The sequence below is a fragment of the Castor canadensis genome, chromosome 7 (assembly GCF_047511655.1).
Source record: "Castor canadensis chromosome 7, mCasCan1.hap1v2, whole genome shotgun sequence".
NCBI lineage: Eukaryota > Metazoa > Chordata > Mammalia > Rodentia > Castoridae > Castor > Castor canadensis.
The window spans coordinates 5,848,778-5,863,563 of NC_133392.1; the positions used below are offsets into that span (position 1 = coordinate 5,848,778).

A 14,786-nucleotide genomic window follows, 5' to 3' on the forward strand; every position below is an offset into this window, starting at 1 on the left:
GGGCCTCACACTTGCTAGGCAGGTGCTCTACCACTTGAGCCACTCTGCCAGCCCTTTTTTGTTTTGGGTATTTTTGAGATAGAGTCTGGTGAACTTTTTGCCTGGGCTGGCCTTGAACCATGACCCTCCTCATCTCTGCCTCTTGGGTAGCTAGGATTATAGGTGTGAGCCACTGGTACCCTCACTCAGTGTTTGAAGGAACAGAAACAGCTAGATGTGACAAGGAACACATCAGAGTTGGGAGATGGGCAAGAATCAGAGGGTGCAAAGAGCTCTGATAAAGGATGGGTTTGTCCTAAATGTAGTAATCAGCCTTAAATCATTAAAAAAAAAAAAGAAGGAAAGAAAGAAAACTCCTTGAACTTCTCTATTTGAGTCTACTGAAGATGGCCTAGGAGTTGAGGCAGGAATCCTGAAAGCTGGAGATCTCTGGGAATTAGAATGGTGTAGCCCATGTTGACAGACAGATGTGACAGGATTCACCAATGGGCCAAAAGGGAGGAGCTGGCCATAGTGGGACTCCTTGAGAGTTTGGGTATGAAAAGCTGATGGTGATGGGGGGAGATATTGAGATTGAAGAGTTCCCAAGATGTGGGTAAGGGAGGGTAGTGGAAAAACTCTGTATTCCCTGCAAGTCTGAGATGATTTAAGGAGCCCTGTCAATAGGTTATAGGAGTTTATAATTTTGGGAGGAGTTGGGGACAGAAGAGAGGGATGGAGAGTCCAGCCAAATGATAGATGGAGCCTGGAACCAGGATGGGATTCCTGGGCCTTCACAGAGAGAAGGAGAGGGCCAGTGGAGCTGGTGTCAGAACAAGGGGAGGAGCCAGCACAGGGGCTGGGCAGGAGAAGCCTGGATTGGTGGGGTCCTGGGGTCCTGAAAGCTGAGAAGGGGTTTTAGCAGGGCAGAGTGACCACTGTGGTAAAGGATGCTGAGAAGATCAGATGAGCATTGAGGGTGGGGCTGGGAACCACCAACTTGGCCACAGAGAGCTCAGGCATGCCTTGGTAAGAGGGATCTCCTCAGAGTGGGACAGCTGGAGGCTTGATTGCAGTGAGGTCAGGATGGAGTCCCACAGCAGAGCTGTTTCTCAAAAGTGCAGGTTTGTCTGCCATTAGGGAAGACACTGATGAAACAGAAGGGAGAGGAAAGTGTAGGATCCCAGACTTTGAGATGAGTGGGTCTGGACACTGGGGAGCTCATTGAATTGGGGGAGCCCTGGGGGTACGGAAGTGGCAAGAGCTAGATCCTCTGTCCTTAGTTATGGTGCCTGTGTAGACAACAGCTGTAGGCATTGGTGCTCACTGACCCACCAGCCACAGTCCTCAGGCTGGATTCTGCCTGAAGTTCTTGCCAGACCAATTAACATGGAATGTGGCAGGTTCCTCACTCCTAGGGATGACCCTAGAATTCTGGGAGCCAGAGTCAAAGGAGCCCCTTTGTCAGCAAGGATCTCCATGCTCCTTGGGAATGCAGCAGGATTCCTAAGTCTCCCTCACTTTCTACATCCATTTGCCTTCAAAGGGCTTCCTGCCTCCTGTCCTTCAAAGAACTGTGTTCATTTCTCCACCCACTTCCCTGTCTCAGATTCTTTCTTGTTGCTTTCCTTTTTGCCTGTCATGACTCATGCTGCCCTATGACTGGCTTGATTTCTTCTGGGTTACATGCGCAAATCCTTTAAGTCATGAAGCTCTGTGACTCAGAGCTTCTGCAGGGGCTGAAAGAGTTAAGATGTGTTTTTTTTTTCAGAGCACATTGGTATTATAAAGTGTTTATGAAGTGCCTCCCCCTGGCTATGGTGGCAAGGAGGCCAAGAGGCTTTGGAGGAGATGGGTGAGGGCTCTGTTCTGCTGCTTCCTAATTGGGGGGATGTTTGGCAAGCGCAACAACCTTCCTCACACAGGATGCTCAGACTACACTGCACACCCTACGAGGCTCCATTCAGACACGTCTACATGAACAGAAACAGCACCTCCCATGGGTGTGCTGTGTGCAACACCCATGAGTCATGTACAGGAGGTCTGATTCAATGGATCTGTTTCCTTCTCTATAGAAGAGAGTTGATGATCTCATGCATGTAAACCTCCTGATGTGACACTTGACCAAATCATGTGGCAATAGTGTGTGACAGGATGCTAAGAGGTACAGGAGTGGTCTTTGTCCTTGGCCGGGTTTATGTCTAGATTGAGAGGCAAGATGAACCCCTTAAAAATACCTCCTGGGAGGCGCATGAACCTTGGGCAGCGCACACTGGCCAGCCTCCCAGTGTCTGTATGGATGTTTTCTTTTTCTCCTGAGGACCTCTGCCTGTCAGCCTGCTGTCACCTGTGTGGCAGGTGAGAAGTGCCAGGGAGTCAAAGTTCTTTGGGAGGCAGTTCTGTGATAGCTCCTGAGAGTTGGCGTGCAAATCTCCAGCTCCCTCACCCTCTACAGTGCAACCCAGAAGTGTATGTTCTACACAGGCTCCCAGCACCTGGCCATCATTTTGCTGCTGGGTGTGGGCTTACACCCTTGAGTAAAAGTCAGTCTTCCCTAGTGGCAGGTCAGTGTCACATGGGTATCTTGCATACAGTAGCCTGGAACCTGCTACCTCAAAGTAGGGCAAGAGCAGCCTGCCCATTTGACTCCCACTTCCTCTTAACCCGTTTATCAAGGTACCAGAAATACTTCATAGCAGACAACACCTTGGTTCCAGCTTCAGGCCATCTGTCTAGTGGCGCTGATGACAAATGTCACCCCTTCCTGGTGACTGGCATGTTTCCACGTGACCCAGAGCCAGGGTTGCAGTTTTTTATCTCCATTTCTGATGGTTACCTCCTGTTGGATGTTTCCTCCAGCTTGTCCTTATCAGGATGTGCACAGGTCCTTGAGCAGGTTAACTGACCTCTCACTGCATTAATGAAGATAATGGAGTCTACTGTATAGAGTCTTTGGAGAATTAAATGAGATGGTCCTTTACAATAAAAGCTCAGCACAGGGTTACCGCAAGTGCTCAACAATGTAAGTTCTGATTGTTGTCATTGTCAGTGGAACCATTTAGTTATGTTGCTGCTTGCTTTTGGACTGCTTTTAAAGTCTCATCCTGTTGGAGGTTTTGTGTGAGTCCTGCTGGGCCATCTGAGTGTCCTTAGCTCACAATCAACTCCAAGTGCTTCCCCTGGTCCCCACTGACTGCCCCTCTCTTCACACTACCCATCTCTTTTTGGGACACTTGCCATCCCAGGCCAGGTCCAGATGGCTGACAGTGGCATTGGGAGGTGACAGAAGAGCTGAGGAACTATGTAAATGTGCTGGGACTTGGGGTGCCCTCAGTGATATCCTCAAAACCAGGCCCAAAGCCCAAGCAACAGGACAGAAAACACCACCAAGTGCTCAGGAGAAGGAAGGGCCCGGGATGCCCTGGCCTCAGTAACTCTCCAGGCTAATCCTTCCTCTCGCCTTTCAAGGCCATCCTTGCCTCTGCATCCCAAACCAGCCCTGTAATGAACACCCACTGTGCCATCTGCAGTCCATCCCTCACTGTGACATGCCCTCTAGCTCCTTAGACAGACACTTTTATCACCACAGCTGACATGCCTGACACCCCTGGTCACATGCTACCGCAATATTTATAGGCTTGTGGATTGCAGATCCTGATAAGGGGAGGAAGGCTAGGAGGGGAATCAGACGCCAATAATGCAGGTTCGGCTCTCGTCAGTATCTCCGTAAATCATGCCATTGCTTCAGGATGCTCAATATTTTCGTATTCATCTCCATTTTTCAAGGTGTGAGTTGTAACAGCATCGGGTGTGTCTCCATGGACCTATGACTACACCAACGAGCTTGAGAAGACTTCATAACATCCTTAGAGGCCTAATTGATAGGCAAAGGTGTGTTGAGTGCTGGCTACATCCCAGGGACAGCGCCAGGGCATGTGGCTGCAAAGACCAGTAAGAGACAGACTATGCTCCCCTCACTCACCCCACCCTATCCCCAAACCCTGTTTGCTGGAAGGGAGGACCTAGGTAAATAATTACCTGGTGATCAGTGCAACCATGACAGTGTGTCCTGAGGGATGTGGTTGGGAACCAGAGCGGACTGTGGGTCACTTGCTGTGGGGACTCAAGGAAGACTTTCAGAGGATAGGTTTGTTTCCTTAAAACGTTTTGTTTAAAAGTTATGCAAAATACACATAGAAGTTATCATTTAACCCTTCTTAAATGTTCAGTAGTGTTGTGACAAATGGCTGGCGGGGTGCTTTCCATGATATGAACCACAGATAGGCCATTGGCAGCTGGCTTCTTTGTGTTGATAACCCAGAGGCTGTTGCTCTAAGCCCTGAGGCTGGAGACATAGGGCTCCAAGCTTTCAGAGCTAGAGGTGTCTTGCGTATTGCTCCGAGCTTACAGTACCACCGCCTGGCAGCTGGAGTTCCTGGTGGTGGGACACTTGGCTCTAATCATTGGCAGCTCTAACTCTTCTAGAAAACAGGGCTTCAGTCTGCATGCTCGCAGCTCCTGCCTTCAACTCTTCACAGCCTCGTTTCTTCCGTAGCCCCAGGTTCACCTCCATCTCTTCCCTTTTTAATACTTCTGCCATCCTTCATCGTTGCTTGTGGCTTCTGCCCTTGGTCACTTACTGGAACTTGTAAGCTGCTTTCTACTGTTACGGCTCAGAGCTTTGGGTAATCGGGGCTCTTAGCTCTCAGTGTGTCTCACTGGAACTCTTCTGCTACCTCCTCACTGCTGCTGCTTTTGCTGCTGCCACTGCCAGGATGGGAAGCTCCAGGGTTTTTTGTGCTTTTCATGAAACCAGCTCACTCTACCTATGATAAAGAACCCAGTAGGCAAAATATCATTTGAGAGAAGCCTTAATTAGGAGCTAATGTCTCTCCTAATACAGGTACATGGGAGATGTCTTCTAGACTAACCTCACAAGACAGAAAAACAGCCAGCTTTTAAGGCTGGCAAAGGGGCGTGACAGGCTTGTGTGTGGATTGTAACTCCACCAATCACAAGATTTACCTAAGGACCAATCACAAGCCTTTCATTGAACCAGTCACAGGCTTTTTTGCTGAGTCAATGGGGTGGTGCTGAAAGTGGCTGGAAGATGGCAGAGGCCTCTACAGTTCATCAAAGCTTGTCTTGTCCAGAGTGAAGTCTTCCAAAGCCACACAAGTTGCCTGGAGCCATCATGACTAGCGCAAGGCCTCCTGAAACAGGAGTTTCTTCAAGTTGTCATGGAGTGTTCAAAGCAACCTAGATGCCATGATGACTGTCTGCCAGTTGTCAAAAGACAGGCTGCTTGGTTGACAGCTGCCCGCTCAAGGCAACTGGGCACAATTGAAGGGTCTGGCAGCTGTCAGTCAACAAATCAAATTGCCAGCCCCCAACAGCTTAACTTTTTGAAGAGTGCTTACAGTAAAGACCTCTCATTAATAACTTCATTCTTCACATTATTTAGCAATGCTTAACTCCTAGCCAAATATCCTTAGGAGAGGTGGGTCCCTCTGATGGGTCTCAGTGTTAACTATATTCACATTATTGTGGGGTCTCAAGAGCTTTCATATTACAGGACTCCAACTCTGTCCACCAAACACCATTCTCCTTCCCCAGCCTCTGGCAACCACCAGTCTACTTTCTGCCTGTGAATTCGGATGTTCTGGGTCCATATAAGAGTTTGTAACATAGTGTTTATTGTTACTAGAACTGGTAGTTTCCAGGGAGGAGGTCTCCAAAAGGGAGGAGGCCTCTACTTGGACCTTGGGTAACAGCTTTATGATGTTGGCACAAAAAAAGAATTTTAGGATCCATCAAGGTAGAGAACAAGAAAGTTTATGAGTAAAGAAAAACAAAGAAAGGATAGTACAACCTAGACCTGGGTTCAGGCACATATGATAACAGGCACAGTGAGTACTCGGATGTCAGGGATATTTATGGTAAAAAAAAAGTGGGTTGGGAGTTATCTTAAAGTTGCCTTAGGATGGAGATATAGGACATCTGCTATATTCAATCATTTTTGTAGTTACACTGTTTGACATTATCACTTGGACCCAGAGATATCAAGTCTGGTCAGTTTACTACATATTAGGACATTATGACACAGATATCTGAATATCCCTTTAAACAAAGGATGGTTTTTCCAGATGCTCTCTTCAAGACAGGTGTCCTACCTTAACATACTTTTTCCTTCCTTGCAAATACCTCTGTGCCCAGAGGAGTTATTTTACCAATTTTTTTTTCCTAGGATAAGTGTTTTTCTTAACGATATTCTTTTTTTATTCATTTATTCACATGTGCATACATTGTTTGGGTCATTTCTCCCCCAGCCCACTGCCCCCACCCTGTCCCCCCCACCTCCCCTAGCTTCCAGGTACAGCCTGTTCTGCCTTTATCTCTAATTTTGTTGAAGAGAAAAACATAAGTATAATAAGAAAGACAAAGCGTTTTTGCTAGTTGAGATAAAGACAGCTATACAGAGAGATTCCTAGCATTGCTTTCATGTACAAATGTGTTACAACCCAAGCTGATTCATCTCTACCTGACCTTTACACTGGTTCCTGATCCCCTTCTCGTGTTGACCTCTATCGCCTTAAGGTTTCTGTATTAGTTCCTCTGGAGTGGGGACATCAAATGCTTTCATGTTTTGGGTTTTCTACCTATCCCCATATCTCCCATATGTGCTCTCCCCTTGTCATGTGACCCAAGTCCAACAACATTACTGTATTAAAAATATGGAACGCTTCACAAATTTTCATGTCATCCTTGCACAGGGGCCATGCCAATCTTCTCTGTATTGTTCCAGTTTTAGTATATGTGCTGCCGAAGTGAGTACTCTAAGATATTCTTGCTCATTTCCCAGAGTGCAGTAGTCATTTGGGCAATGTTGGAGGGAAAGAGCTGCTTCCTTCCTTTCTCTTTCCTTCCCTCATTCCTTCCTTTTTTCTTCTTTTTGTACTAAATGTTGCAGCTTAGTGACTGAGTGTGAAGCTTAAAGTAAAAAAAGAAAAAATATTAGTGCCTCTGTGTTTTTAATCAGTACAATGTTGATCTCTTAATTCCTGGCTCCTGTTTCCAGTGCTTCATTTTCTCTAATCTATCTTGCCTCGTTGTGACTGGCTTACTTCACCTAGCATAAGGTCCTCAAGGCTTGTTCTTGTTATAACATGTATTAACATTTCCTTCCTTTTTAAAGCTAAATAGTATTCCTCTGTATGGGTTGAGCACATTTTACTTAACCATTCATTCACGGACAGACGTTAGGTTGTTTCTACCTCTTTGGTATTGTGTATGATGTTGCTACAAACGTAAGTACAGAAGATGGGCATTTAAAAGATGAGTCCTGATAAAGCAGAAATTTCCTGGCAGAGCCAGGGGAAAGCAGGGCCTAGGAATATTTGAAGAGCATGAACTAAGGCCCTGGACCATGGTGACACAGTGAGCTTGGGGATGGCATAGGATTCTCTGGTCTTGGGTCTCAGACTCTCATGATGCAAAGAAAGGGAGGCAAGGCTGCACAGCAGACTGAGTCAGGAACACAAGTGTCACAGAAAGACCACAAGCCACAAGGTAGCATATGAAGAGGTTATGATTAGATGCTGGGTTTCTCTGGAGTAAAACACATTGAAATTCTCCTGGATTTCAATTGAGCACACCTGTCACCTGTCCCCAAGCCAGGTATATTTTCTGCTGGGCTGCTTATAAAGGATGGTGTGAACCCAAAGCAGGATTCAGCACTGAATCCTATTGTGAGGCTGGCAAAGCTTTGCTGTCACTGCTCAGGGCATTGTGTCTTTCACAGTACTGAGGATTCTTAGGACTGAGTTGAGTTCTAATAACTCAGTGATTGTGGAGTTACTTAAGACCCCTGAATCTCACAGGCTTTATCTGTTAAATGAAAATGATATGGGTCACTTTAAAGAATCCTTAGACTCCCCAAAGTCTATGCTCTCACAAATTCTATCAAAATTTGTGTTAAATATGCTGTTCTCCCCTTTTGCCCTGTGGAAATATAATTCTACAGATCAATGGCCTTGGACAAATTGCTTAACCTCTCTTGGTGCCTCAGTCTGAGTCATCATTTTTGCAAAGATGGTTAGAATAATAGCATTAAGTTTCCCCAGCAGGTTACCACACTATCTATGTGGGACTTGTACAAGAAAGCATTCAGAGCAAGTCGTTCCTGTTCCTTCCAGTCTCTCTCTCTCAAAACCACCTCTCTCTAGCTCTCAGACGTTTACGCCTGATGCACAGAATCTCCCCAAGCACTTGTTTCTAGAGTTCCCTACCTTCCTCAGGCCCTAATGTCTTCTTTGACTGATGTGTAAAGTAATGCCTTCCTGACTCATCCAATTGTCAGCCTGCACCAAAGTCAGATCAGAGACAGGTGGGTAACTTGGTCCTTTGCCTCTGCAACTTCCTTTCACACACCCTGGCCATCTTTGGGACATAGCACACCCTTTCTGCCTTTTCATCTTAGCTCTTTTCCTTTTAGGGAAATGCCTTCCTGTGTGTAGCTGCCAGAAGTCCTTCTCTTCTTCAAGGTTCCCACCTGTGATAGTTAATCTTGATTGTCAGCTTGAATGGATTGAGAGACACCCAGGAGATTAGCAAAGCACACCTCTCGGTGACCACGAGAGCATTTCCAGAGACTAATAACTAAGGGGGGAAACCCACTCCGAATGTGGGTGTACCATCCTATAGGCTGGGGTCCCAGATGGATAAACGGAGGAAGCCTTTTATCCATGGGAAGAAGGAGGAAGCCCTCTAGCGCAGGCATTCGGCTTCTCTGCTTCCTGGCTTTTTTGAGGAGAACATCCTTGCCTCACCATGCTCTTCTGTCACGATATTCTGACTTACCATAGGCCCAGAGCAATGCATCCTGCTGACCATGGTCTGTAACCTCTGAAATTGTGAGCTAAAAATAAGTCTTTCCTCTCTGTTTTCTTATATATTTTGACCACAGTGGCAAAACGCCAACACACCACCAAATGCCCTACCCTCACCCAGCTGAACAAGGTCATGCCTAATCACCCAGGAAGAACATTTACTCCCTCCATTGAGTGAGATCCACTCAAGATTTGCATTACCTCCCCCCCCCAAAAAAAATCAATAGGTAAATTATTACATGTGTGTGTCTATGTTCTTTAGGTGACGTATGTGCAGCTTTTATTAGATTCTCAAAGTCTCTGCAACCAGAAATGAATGTTAAGAACCACTGGATTGTAAAATCTAATGTAAAACTAAAAATCAATTAAAAAAATAGGAACATACAGGGAGTGTTTATCTAATTTCCATAGAAAGGATCTGTGAGCACCATAGGCTAAGAATATAAACATACAGGAATTGTAAGAGAGTTGTCTTTGTGAAAAACTAATTACTGTGTATTATAACACAGACAAAGTAATCTTAAGGACTGATAGAAAAGGTGCATGTTCTTTTTTTGTATTGTATTAGTTTCCTGTTGCTGCTGTAACAAAATACCACAAATACAGTACCTTAAAATAACACAGATTTACTTCCTTATAATTTGGAAGATGGAAGTTCAAAATGGTTCTTGGTAGGCTAAAATCAGGTGTCAGAAGAACATATTCCTTCTTGAAGCTTCAGGAGAGAATGTGCTTTTCTGCCTTCTCCAGGTTTCTGGCTCTGGTGGCTGCCTGCTTTCTTGGATTATGACTCCTCCCTTCAACTTTGGGGCCAGTAATAGCCAGCTGAGAGCTCACATCATATCCTTGTGACAGTGACTCTTCCAGATACAAGGTCCCTTGGGCAGCCATAACAAATGACTCAAAATAAATCCATTCCCTCATGGTTTTAGATGCTAGAATTGTAAAATTTAGATGTTGGCAGGGTTGGCTGTGAGGGAGGCTGTGTGTTGCCTGCCCCTCTCCTGGCTTCTGATGGCTGCCAAAAATCCCCAGAAGCCCTTGGCCTATGGCAACACAACCCATACTCTGTCTATTGTTACCTAGTGTTCCCTTCTGTTTCTTGTTTCATCAGGACAGTAGTCATTGAATTAGGACCCACCCTATTTCACATGCTCTTAATTTAATTAATGACATCGGCAAAGACCCTATTTTCACATAAAGGTCACATTCCTAGGTTGTATGGACATGCACTTTGGGGACACTATTCAACTCAGCACAGTTGTGATTACATTGGGCCGACTTTGATAGTCTGAAGTAATCTCTCTCCCCTTTTTTTTTTTTGGCAGTATTGTGGTTTGAACTCAGGGCCTCAAGTTGTAGGTGCTCTACCATTTAAGCCACACTCCTTGCCCTAATTTGATTTAGTAATTTTTCAGATAGGATTTCAGGCTTTTGCCTGGGGCAGGCCTGGGACTGTGAGTCTCCTCCCTCTGCCCCCGCATTGCAGGAGTGTGGGCCTGCACCACCACACCCAGCTTGTTCTTTGAGACACAGTCTCACTAACTTTTTGCCCAGGTGGCCTTGAACCACAATCTTTCCTATCTCTATCTCCTGAGTAGCTGTGACTTACAGACATGCACCGCCACACCTAAAAATCTATTTTTAATGTCAGCTGATCTATGACCTTCTCCCCCAGTCATACAACTTAACATATTCAGGGATCTGGGGATTAGGATGTAGACAGCCTCAGACAAGGAGGGAACATTATTCTTCCTATAGAGATATAGAAGGCCTCAGAGCCCAGAGAGGTTCTAGCTAGATTGCCCCACTCCTGGCCACAGCACTATCCACAGAAGGACTTGAGGGAGACCCTGGAGACCCCCATGCCCTTGTAGGACCACACTCCCAGGTGCCACCCACCAACGCATCAGCAATGAGTCCAAGAAAGCATCTGTAGTTAGAGCTGGATTTCCTGCTCTGTAGTGCTACATGAACAACTGTCTGAGGTCTTGCCCTCTCAGCTGCTTCATCTTCTCATGTCTAGCTGCCTTTTCCTTCTTGTTTCATCCACAAAACCTCCATGTTCTTGCCGTTGAATCATCTGAGAGCCTTTAAAATGGCCTGATGCCCAGAGATTCTGGTTTGCACAATCTAGGGTGGACACAGGCATTGGAGTTGTCAGAACTCCCTGGAGCTGCTGCTAAGGCATAGCCAGGGCTTGGGTGCTGCCTGGGCCCACTGCTGAGTTTCTAGATCTCATTCTTCATCTGGCATCACCTGTTTTCTTACTCCTTACAACACCCCAGCAGGACTGATGGTGCAGAGTCTTCTTTGTGTTTATTGTTCATCGACAAGGTCTTTTCATACTATGGGTTGCCTGAGACCCATGGGCCACTGTCCCAGCCTTGCGTGTACTTGTGTTGGAGAGGTTTGAGCATAGGAATGACATGATGTGATTTCAGATGATCAAGGTCTTCCCAGTTTCTGCATGGGAAGTGGACTGTGGAGCATGACAAGAAGCAGGCCGGCAAGCAGTGCAGGTATCTAAGAGGACCTGCAGTAGTCCAGGAAAGGGAGAACGGGGTGAGGAGGAGTATAGAGTGGAAAAGTCAGCTCAGGCATATGGGTGCATCTGGGCGCACTGTGCTCTTTAGCAATGAGGGTAGCACATTGCACAGGTGGCAGAGGAGGAGGAAACCCTGATTGCCCTTTAGATATGTCAAATTGGAAAACCTACTGGAATCCAAGTGAAGGTGGCAAGTGGGCAATTTAACCAATAAGCCTGGCAGCTCAGTGGAGAGGTTGGGGCTGGAAATGAAAACTTGGATGTCTTTGGTAAGTATTTAATGCTCCAGGGCCAAATGGGGTCACCCAGGGAGTCATGCAGATAAGGTGAATCCTGAGGGCCACAGTCAATGGTCAAGAACATGGGGAGGGATGTAGTAAGAGAGATAGAGAAGGAATAATCAATAAAACTGAAGTAAGGGGGAAACAAGGGACTTCTGGCATCCCAAAATCTGGAGGAAGAGTTTCATGAAGGAAATAATGATCAGCTGACCCACTAAAGCAGATCTAACAGCAGGTCTGAGAACTGACTGTTGGATGTTCATAGTGGACATCAATGGTGAACATGACAGCAACAAGACAAAGGTGGGTAAAGGCCCAGCTGGAGTGGGTTCAGAGAGAAAGAAGAGGGTGATCAGCAGGATAATACCTGCTACCCCTAAGTTGTCCAGATCTGAATCCCCAGAGCCTGTGAACATGTCACCTAACATAGTAGAAGGGGACAACTGCAGATGAGATTAAGTTCAGGATCTCGTGATGGGATGCTATCCAGGCAGGCCCAGTTATGCCCAACTATAACAGTAGATGAAGCAGGAAGCTGTCAAAGCCAGACTGGAGGATAATCCATTGCTGGCTTTGGATGGAGCCAAGAGACACACAGAAGCTATTGGAATGTGGGCAGTGTGCAAGACTCAGAAATGGCCAGGAAGTGGGTTTTTCCCTAGAGGCTCCAGAAAGGACACACCCCTGCTGACACACTGATTTCTCCTCCAGAATTGTATGACTTCCAGAACTGTATGACAATAAATGTTGTTTGTTTTTAGCCTCTAGGTTTGTGGTTGTTTGTCATAGCAGTGATAGGAAACTAACACAGGAGGTCACATCACACGTTTGCACGGGGTTGGGGATGACCCAGATCTAGTAAAGAAGAAAACATAATGGTGGAGAGGATGAAGAGCTAGTCAGTCACAGGAAGATGAAGATGACAAGATTTTCTCATAGCATCTGTTCTCTCCATGAAATAAAGAGGAAGGGTTATCAGCTGCGATGAAGAGGGAGAAGGAAGCAGAGAAGAAGAAGGAATTAGAGGGAGGATTTAGGTAATTCTATTTTCTATAACCTTTCCCAAAGGAATAAACACCAATGTGCACAAAGTTTAGTTTGTAAAATGTTTCCCACAGTATTGTTTAAAATAGTGAAAAATTGGAAACAGCCCAAAAGGCAGACAAGAAAATACTAACTAAAGAAATTATGTTGTATCCATGATGGATTACTCTGCAGCTATTTTAGAAGACCATTTAATTAAATATGAAAATGTACTATCTTGTTAAGTGAAAGAGGTTACAAAACATGTGCAGGATGAAACCAATTTTGTAGAAATGCTGTGTGTAAATATATGCATTTAAAAAGACTACGGAAATACACTGAAATTTAAATAATTATCTTTGAGTGAGAGTTATAGATATTTTAATTTACGCTTCTTACTTGCTTGTATTTTTATATTAGTACAAGTTATTACATCATAAGGCCATTGTGTGTGGAAATATGAAAGGAAAAATAGTCAAAAAGGTAAGGATTTGGAAAGTAACATTTACCAGTTAGATGCTAAGTGCTCCACTTGTGGTTTATTTAATGATCAAAATGACTCTTTGAAGGAAACATTTCATTCATAAGTTATTAATGAGGAAATTAAGATCCTCCCCCCACAAAAAAAAAACCACGAACTTGTTCGATGTTACCTGAAATCAGAGACACGTTTGGAATCAAATCCCCTCTATCACAGTCTACACTACTGCATCTTCCTGTGTGTCCAGTGTGCACCATGAAAACCTCGGGGACAACAGAGATAGGAGACACCACACTCCTACCTTGAGAGCCTGGCTTGTGGTGCATGATGGAAAGACTGTCATGGATGTTAAGGGCTCAGCGACAGTGGACACTGGTCAGGTGGCATTCACTTTGCCAAGAATAGGACACTCATGGTAAAAACACTGCAATGGAAAACACAAGCACACACACACACACACACACACACACGAAATTAAAAGTTGTCAGAGGTGAAGCTGCACCTGGTCTGATATGTTCCATCCTGGGGAGAAGGTATTCTGTTCCAGTAATTGTTGTGATCTCTTATGGGTTGAATTGTGTCCCTCCAAAAGATATGTTCAAGTCCCAACCCCTGGTACCTGGGAACATAACCTTATTTTGAAATAGGATCCTTGGAGATATAATCAAAGTGAAGATGGGGTCATCTTGGGTTAAGGTAGATCCTAATGGATTGATGGAGTCCTTCTAAGATTTGGATATAGAGACTCAGACAGACAGACAGACAGACAGAGAAGAATGCCTGTAGAGATGGAGGCAGACGTTGGAGTGAGGCTGCCACAAGTCAAGGAATGCCAAGGGAGCACCAGAAGGCAGAAGGGAGATATGGAGCTGATTTTTCCCTCTGAGTCTCCAAAAAGGTATCAACCCTTTTGCCTCCTGGATTTCAAACTTCAGACCTCCAGAACCACAGAGTACACATCCCTGCTGTGTTAAGCCACCCAGTTTGCAGAACTGTGGTAGGGGGGGAACCCTAGGAAACTGGTAAAGTGTCCAAAAAGAGAGGGTTGGACTTGTATTTGGAAGAGTTCATGGGAGCCTGGCAGCTTGGGATTGCTTCTGGGCAAGACTGCTAATGTTGGGGGTGCACATTTAGGTCACCTTGCTTGTTCCACAGCCTGGAGGGATCTTTGGACAGAGCAAAGGCAGGAGCTCAGTCTCAAGACTGACATTAGAAGAATTCTCTGCCTGCCAAGGAGGGCTAGCCTTTCTCAGTGGGAATGAAAAGAATAGGAAAGGGACTCAGCATGCACTTAGACTGACACCGTTATCAGTGAGGCAGGGATGCTCTTGATTCTGTTGATGGTTGGGGAACAATGTCTGAGTTTCGGAATCTGATGGTCAGGAAAGTGCAGTTGAATCACTGTACACGGAGGTGTTTTAAACAACAGTGTACAGCTACATATCCAATATGGCACCCACTAGCCACATGTAGTCCATTACATCTTTTCAAATTTAGTTTTCAATGTGTGTATGACAAGGTTCACTCTTTTTGTGTATGTTTCCAGGAGCTTTGAAAATGTATAGAGTGCAGTAATGGCCTCCACA

The 14,786-nt window shown here is 45.5% G+C and overlaps 1 non-coding gene across 1 annotated transcript; it reads right to left on the reverse strand.

Moving 5' to 3' along the window:
• Positions 1 to 6,707: 6,707 nt before the first annotated feature.
• On the reverse strand, positions 6,708 to 6,814 carry LOC141425147 (U6 spliceosomal RNA). Its single transcript, XR_012450239.1, has one exon. It is a non-coding gene; the product is annotated as a U6 spliceosomal RNA (small nuclear RNA).
• Positions 6,815 to 14,786: the final 7,972 nt, after the last annotated feature.